This window comes from Dreissena polymorpha, chromosome 12, assembly GCF_020536995.1.
Source record: "Dreissena polymorpha isolate Duluth1 chromosome 12, UMN_Dpol_1.0, whole genome shotgun sequence".
Classification (NCBI taxonomy): Eukaryota; Metazoa; Mollusca; class Bivalvia; order Myida; family Dreissenidae; genus Dreissena; species Dreissena polymorpha.
Window position 1 is genome coordinate 36,901,426 of NC_068366.1, and position 8,251 is coordinate 36,909,676.

General features: G+C 41.8%; 1 protein-coding gene across 10 annotated transcripts in view; it reads right to left on the reverse strand.

Annotated features, from left to right (window-relative positions):
- Window positions 1-2,262, reverse strand: part of LOC127853553 (src substrate cortactin-like) — a 51,333-nt gene extending 49,071 nt beyond the window's left edge. For all 10 annotated transcript variants that reach the window (XM_052388141.1, XM_052388140.1, XM_052388139.1 and 7 more), the window contains exon 1: window positions 2,178-2,262. The gene's annotated coding sequence lies outside the window, so the exon portion shown is untranslated. The remainder of the gene's footprint in view (window positions 1-2,177) is intronic.
- Window positions 2,263-8,251: the final 5,989 nt, after the last annotated feature.

The following is an 8,251-nucleotide window of genomic DNA, read 5'->3' on the forward strand; positions in this document are numbered from 1 at the left end:
TAACAATTCCTGATACTATGTCAGGTAAGTCATTGATAAAACACAGAAAAAGTATTGGTCCGATTACACTGCCCTGAGGGACTCCGCTAACTACATCTGTCCATGATGATAAAGTAGATCCTATACGAACACACTGCGTTCTTCTAGACAAGAAATCCCTAATCCAATTAAGGACTATTCCTCGAATACCCAACTTGTGTAATTTATGAATCAAATGCCCGTGTGAAACGCGATCAAAGGCTTTGGCAAAGTCCAGGTAAATGACGTCTATTGGCACACCTTTGTCTAAGGATTCTGTCCAATTATCAAGAATCTCTAATAACTGAATAGAGCATGACCTTCCTGATCTGAACCCGTATTGTGCGTCAGAAAATATCTTGTTGTCATTCATATGTTTAACGAGTTTATCCCGGACAAGACGTTCACATAATTTACACACCACAGAAGTTAGGCTAACTGGGCGGTAGTTTGCTGGCTCTTTCTTACTTCCATTTTTAAAAATGGGAGAAACAATGGCTTTCCTCCAATCCTCGGGAATAACTCCTTCACTCAAAGTCTGATTAAATAAAATTAATAGTGGTTTTACTAGTTCCTTCTTAGTTTCGTAGAGAACCCGAGGGTGAATATAGTCCGGACCAGGTGATTTCTCTGGGTTAAGTGAATTCAAGGCTTTTAACACATCCTCCTCAGACAACAAAATATTCTCTAGTAAATTCCGATTTTCATGTTGAACAATATCAATATGGTCATTTCCTGCATTGTCTGGTCCAACAAAGACACTGCTGAAGAAGCAATTTAATGTTTCTGCCTTATCAAAATCTGTCTTAGCTTCAGTATTATCCTCCCTTACCAACATGCCTATGGAATCCTTTGTTTTTCTCTTAGAATTAACATATCGCCAAAAGGATTTGCTGCTCTTATTTACTTCATTTGCAATTTTTTTCTCATAACTTCTTTTGGAACGTTTCACAATATTAGCACATTCTTGTCTACACTCAGCATATTTCAAGTAACTATCATGTGAACGTGAAAACATATATTTTTTCCAGGAGCTCCTTTTCTTGTTAATTGCTAATCTTGCAGTTCTATCCAACCACAATGGTGAATTCACTTGTTTTAAGTTTGACTTTTTCTCAGGAATAAACTTTGATGAGATTTCAAGCAAGGTTGACTTAAAAACAGCCCACATATCGTTAATATTCTTCTCATAAAATAAACAATCCCAATCTAACAACCCTAATTCTGTTTTCATGCCCTCGTAATCCCCTTTAAAATACTGGCGTCTGACTGGTTCCTCACCTAGTTCAGCAACATATAATTTCAAATTACAGCTAACTATAGAATGATCACTTTTCCCCAATGGCGGGTTTATTTCAATTGAATCTTCATCTACCATAGCTTCCTCGTTAGTGAAAAGTAAATCAAGGCAACTTGGCAATTGTCCATCCCTAAAGCGTGTACTTCCTTTCACATGTTGAAACAGAAAATTATCCAAAATACAGTCAAAGAATTTGTGTCCATCAGAACCAATAGCATAATCACATGTTGGTATTGACCAGTCTATATCCTTGTAATTAAAATCCCCCATGACAGCATAATGAGTGTAATTCTTTTGACATGAATAATTTAATAATTCCAATAATTCCATATTATTTTCATGACTTGAGCCTGGACTACGATAAATCAATCCAGCTAATAGCGACACACCAATTCCAGGCATTTTGATTTCACACCAGACACTCTCGTTAAATCCTGAATTATCAAAAGTAGTCACCTTAGTAGCTTTCAAATATTTTCTTATTAAAAACAATACGCCTCTGTTCCCATTCGAAGTAGGACTAAAGACATCATAGTCTGTAAACTTCAGATCATTTATACTCAGTTTTTCATTAGCTGACTTTGGAAAAACCTCACAAATTCCAAATATATCTGGATGTACCAAGTCTAAAAATGCCTCAAGTTCTGCAACTTTATTCGATAACGAGTCAACGTTTGTAAAGCACAATTTTAAAAATGTTTGTTGTTTAATCTTATGTTACCTCGTGTTAAGTTTATTTGGAGTCATGTGGTGAAATAAACATATAATACTATGGATTGTATACAATATTAAAAACATACAAGACTGAATTATGCCGGAAACTAAGATAAATATAAACATTAAATGTGTAAACTCGTACCTATTTTCAACCAAAACAAACCACTTTGAACTTCCTACTTGGCCTCACTTCCTTCTTCCGGTCTATTATAAGTCGATATGGTGGCTGTTAACTTAAACGGACATAAGAAAGTACGGTTTATTTCTCGTAGTTACTGGGACCCGGCTTCGCTAAGAAACATTGAGGACAGACGATTATAATAAAATAACTTTACATGTCTCTATAGAACAATACATTATTTAAATCAAAATGACACATATATGTTAAAATAATAATACAATATAAGGAAAGAGGGTGGCCAAGGAAAGATAGTTAAAGAAACTTCAGCGTACAGTTTATATAGTATTGACATACATGTACGCTGAAGCGAACCCCGTATCGAAAGTCAACCAGAGTCGTAACATATTTATGTCACGCTATAAATCAAAGAAAGCTCATTTTCTTGGTTACATTTCTACATATATTGGTGAATGAATATAAATTACTGCATCGTGGAATATTTTAAGGTTCAAATGTTTCAAATGCATCTTACAATAGATGAAAATAACTCTCATCAGTCTGAAATTCACAATTTTGACGCCATTGTCGCTTTGTCACGTGACGAGTTTTCATTTAGATACTTTCGGATCGACCTTGAAATTTTTTGATGAAATTGTAAACATTACTTTCGTTTTCTGAAATCTATTATTTGTGATTAACAACTTACGTCTGGTGGATAATAAGACAGATTTCAGTATGAATCAGGTAGTTTTAAATAATATTTACTTTGAGTTTGTATTTACACTACAATTTGTTTACAAAACAAGCCAGAATAATTTAAAACACCGGGAAATTACATTCTCAATTTGAAAACACTTGAGCACATGGTATGTTACTAAAAATTGAAATAACGTCATATGACCGTGAAATCTCGGGAGATTTTCCTTTCAAGAATGTCTCTTCTTCTTCTTCTTCTTCTTCTTCTTCTTCTTCTTCTTCTTCTTCTTCTTCTTCTTCTTCTTCTTCTTCTTCTTCTTCTTCCAGTAATGTACAGGTCCCCTCTGGGGCAGTTGCGTACATGGGGTTTATGTACAGGGACGTGTGCACGGCGCGCAACTATATACAGTGCTGATTTAAAAGGTTGAAAACATCTGTTTCTCGGGCCTACCGCTGCGCCGACAGGCCCCTCTTGAAGGCCTCTACGCTGTCAGCTATGGTGCCCGGCGATGGGTGCTGGTTCCACAGTCTGATGGCGGAGGGGAAGAAGGAGTACTTGTAGACGTCTGTCCGACAGAAAAGTAGCAAGAAGCGTGTGCAGTTGCCCCTTGTGCTTGTGGTAGTCGGGTGGAAGAAGGTCTCTGGTTGGATGTCAATGAGGAAGTGTGTTATTCTGTACACCATTACAAGTTTGGCGTTGGAGCGTCGTTCGGCAAGGGGCTGCCACCCTAGGTTTGCCACCATTTGGCTGGTGCTGCTTGTAGTGTGGTAGTCTCCCTTGACGAATCTGGCTGCTCGGCGTTGGATAGCTTCCAATTGGTTGATGTTTGTCTTAGTGTGGGGGTCCCAGGCAGTTCCTGCGTACTCTAGGATTGGCCTGACAAGGATCTGGTAACACTGTGCCTTTATATCCTGTGGGCAGCTTATCAGGTTTCTCCTGAGGAAAGCGAGGCTGTTGTTTGCTTTCTTTGCGGTCGTGGCTACATGCGTGTTCATGGTCAGCTTCTCGTCGATATGGACTCCGAGGTATGTTCCTCCCTTCACTACCTTGAGATCTCTACCATGGATGGAGTAGGTAGAACGGATGGGGTTTCTCTTCCTTGTGATCTGGATGACCTCACATTTAGATGGGTTGAAGGACATCATTCAGTCCCGTTCCCATTTCTGTAGCCTGTCCAGGTCCTCTTGCAGGGCATTTGCGTCCTGTGCGCAGCGGTTCTTCCTGTACAAGAGGATATCGTCTGCGAAGAGGCGAGTTGGTGATGTTGTCTGTAGTGAAAGGTCATTGATGTAGAGGAGGAAGAGAAGTGGGCCGATGCAGATCCTTGGGGCACTCCAGAAGTGACGGGTGCTGTGTCGGAAGACTTCCCTTCCACCAGGACTTGCTGGGTCCTGTTACTTAGGAAGCTGCGAATCCACTGGAGCTGGCTTCCCCTGATGCCATAATAACTTAGTTTGCTGGTGAGTCGTTCGTGTGGGACCTTATCGAAGGCCTTGCTCAAGTCGAGCAAGATTGCGTCGATCTGTTCTCCCTCGTCCAGAGCTTTGGCTATGTCATTTATGGTAAGGATGAGTTGGCTCTCTTTGGATCTCCTCTTCCTGAACCCATGTTGTTGGTCGGTGAGGATCCGATGTTTGTCGAGGTGGGTCATTATTTGGCTGTGGAGGATGTGCTCAATCAGCTTGCTGCAAACACAGGTTCGTGAGATAGGCCTGTAGTTGGCGGGGTCACTGCGGTCACCTTTTTTAAATATTGGGATGAAGTTGGCATGTTTCCAATCTGATGGCACTTCCCCTTGGTCGCGTGAGGCAGAGAAGAGTAGTGTGAGGACTGGTGCCAATTCTTGGGCGAAGTCTTTCAGGAGCTTGGTAGGGATGCTGTCCGGACCTGTTGCCTTGTGTGGGTCAAGGTTCGCCAGAAGCTTCCTTGTTCCTTCCTCTCCAATGGTGAAGCTGGGCATGTCTGGGAAATGGGTATCTCCAGGTGATGGAATTTGTGTTGAGTCCTGACTTGTGAATACGCTGCAAAACTGGTCATTTAGTATGTTCGTTTTGGTGGTTGGGTCGCTGTGTGCCAATCCATCTTGCTTCAGGAGCGATATGCCACAACTGTCGCATCTCTTGGATTTGACCAGTGTGTACAGTTTCTTTGGGTTTCGGTCTGTGGTCACCATGTCCCTTATGTATGTGTTGTAGGCCCTCCTGCACTCATGGTGTATCTTTGCAAGCCTGTTTGTAGGGAAGCTTGTCTGCCTCTGAGCGGGTAGATCTTGCCCTAAGATAGACCCTCTTCTTTCTTCTAGAGAGACGCTTGGTTTTCTGGGAAATCCAGGGTTGATTGAAGCGTGTAGAGGTCATCTTTGAGGGCACATGGGTTTGGAGAGAGGTCTCGACAAAGTCTCTGAATGTCTTCCATAGGATGTTGATGTTGGTTTCTTTGGTGTATCTCGATGTGTAGTCTCTGCTGCAGCCTAGTATGGCTGAGCTAATCTCTGTTGTATTGGTATTTTTCCAAAGCAGGATCTTCCTAGGGGAGGGTTTCAGTCTGGCTGCTGTGGATCTGGCCTGTATGAAGACAGCTTCGTGGTCGCTGATGCCTGGTAATGGTTTACAGCGCTCTATGAGGGACGGACGGTTTGTAAGGAAGAGGTCTAGGGTGTTGTTACCTCTCGTGGGGAAGTCAACCATCTGTTCGGAGCATGTGTCCATCACCGCATCCAGGAAAGCTTGGCTTATCTGCTTGGAGTAGCTGTTGCTCGAGATGGTGTTTTTCACTTCTTTATATTGCATTGCACAACAGTTTGATGTGTGCTGCGTGGATGCAGTAGCGTGTATCCCCGTACATACCTTCGATGTTGTTATATTTTCAGCCTTCAGAGGCTGGTGGCGGTATTGTGTTTTTATTATTATTTTGTTTTTAATGAGAATTCAATACTGCTCCAGCAGCTGGAGTTTCACTTCTTTATATTGCATTGCACAACAGTTTGATGCGTGCTGCGTGGATGCAATAGCGTGTATCCACGTACATATCTTCGATGTTGTTATATTTTCAGCCTTCAGAGGCTGGTGGCGGTATTGTGTTTTTATTATTATTTTGTTTTAAATGAGAATTCAATACTGCTCCAGCAGCTGGAGTATCACTTCTTTATATTGCATTGTACAACAGTTTGATGTGTGCTGAGTGGATGCAGTAGCGTGTATCCCCGTACATATCTTCGATGTTGATATATTTTCAGCCTTCAGAGGCTGGTGGCGGTATTGTGTTTTTATTATTATTTTGTTTTAAATGAGAATTCAATACTGCTCCAGCAGCTGGAGTTTCACTTCGTTATATTGTGTCCCAGTCAATGTCTGGTAGGTTTATATCACCTGCTAGCCATAGTCTATAGCTATAGTCGAGTTGGGGTAGGAAAGGTGGAGCTGACGGAACTGGGTGCATGCCTCTTCCGTGTAAGAAAGATCGGAGTTTGGTGGTCGATACATCGATGCAATGATGAGTGGGTCTTTGCCCCTGCATATGAATGATGCAGCTGTAAACTCTGCAGACGTGCTGACATTCAGGTCGGAACCTATTATCGTCTCTTTGGAGGCTGTGATGACACCACCATGTCTGTCTTGGGTGCGATCTCTCCTTGAGATAACATGGTATCCTGCTGGGAGTATTTCTCTTTCGTAGACTGCAGGGTATAGCCAGGTCTCGCTGCCGATTATAATGTCAGGGTCTATTTCCTCGAGTAGGAGCCAGAATGATGTGCGTTTGGCACGCATACTCTGAAAGTTTACAACTAGCACTCGCATGCTGGTAGGGCTATTGGGGGTTGGTCTTTGCTTTACTGGCGAAGATGTATGTTGGGGGGACCCTATGGAGCTACCCTCTGAGTGGAATGAGGTAGTAGTATGGCAAGTGTCTGGTGAGTGTGGCGTGTTAGAGAGGATGCTATATGTGTTCTCTGTGGCTATAGAAGTATGGACAGAGTCTGCTGACATAGTGGTGAATAGTGTGCTGGAAAAGTTAGGTAATCCACAGCTGCAACAAATCCAACTGACGTTCGAAGTGAGGCCTTTATAGACGGTGTTTGGCATCCCCATGCAGCTGGTGTGAAACCAGGTATCGCATGTGTCACACGCTACGGCACGTTGGTTTGATTTCCAAGGTTTTCCGCAGACGCCGCAAGGGAATTTGATATTTGGACCTGGATTCGGATGGCAATCCCCGGATATCTTGATCAGGCGAGTGGCTAAGTTCCATTGATTTAGACTTTTCCAAGTGGCAGGGGCTGGGAGCCAAGGATAACCAGGCAGATGGTTATATGAGTGAATGCAACCTTACACATACCTGTTTTTAGGTCGTAGGCGTGCTGGAGACACCGTGATGAAGTTTTACCGGTCCACTGTTTACACCGGAAGTCGGGATTTCTTGTCTGCGCTAGAGCGAAAATGTCGTACTTAGCAACAAGGTACTCGGTAGAACCGTGATTTTTGTGTTGAGCTGACGAAAGATACTCTTAGGAATAGTCCTGAGGGGTACTCCTGTCCCGAGCAACGGCAGGGCCCGAGAAAAAGAATAATTTTCGACTCTGTCTGAACAGCTGGTGCGCGCCGTGCAAACGACCATTACATGTCTGTAGCATCGCTGTTTTACTCGATATGTTGGAGCAGAAAAGATAAAGTTCAAATGTTTAAGATAGTATTTTGTGAGAGAATATATCAGTTAAATGTGAAAGAAGTCAATCTTTCCGATCAAGTGGTTGATTTGGTCAATAACTGCATGTAAAAGCTGTTTTGGACCGGTCTTTGTTAACTGTCAACTTTTCGGGAATTTCTGGTTGACTTACCTAATGGGGTTGGTCCATAACTTTAAAGTCGCGCCAGTCAAAAATCATAAAAAGCGACATTCAAAGTTATGGTAGCCAGAACTAAAGGAAAGACTAATACTTTGGAGGTTCAATTTGAACAAATAAAAATATCAGATCTAATATTTAAAATAATAGTTGTTTGAAAATCATCGTCAAAGTTTGAGAACGGGTCAAGCTGGGTCAAGAACTATGCCACCAATTAAAATGTTAGAAAAATCATTTTATTGCCCCTTTTAGCTCGTTACAGCTATAGAGGCCATATTTTCGGCTTAATTTTGACGAATCTTGGTCGGAATGTTTATGTTAAAAATACTTAGACCAAGTCCGATCTTGGTGCAGTTGGGCCAAACATAATAGGTCTGAGAAAAACCTTATACCAACTCTAGTACTCATAATAATAACGCAGTCTGGTTGAAATTTGGTCAACATATACATATTATCAATATCTATGACAAATTGAGGAATTGATCAAGTAAAGTCAACAAATTGGTAACCAGGTCATATCTTAAAAAATCAAAGCGCTGAAGGCACTGATGTTGTTCG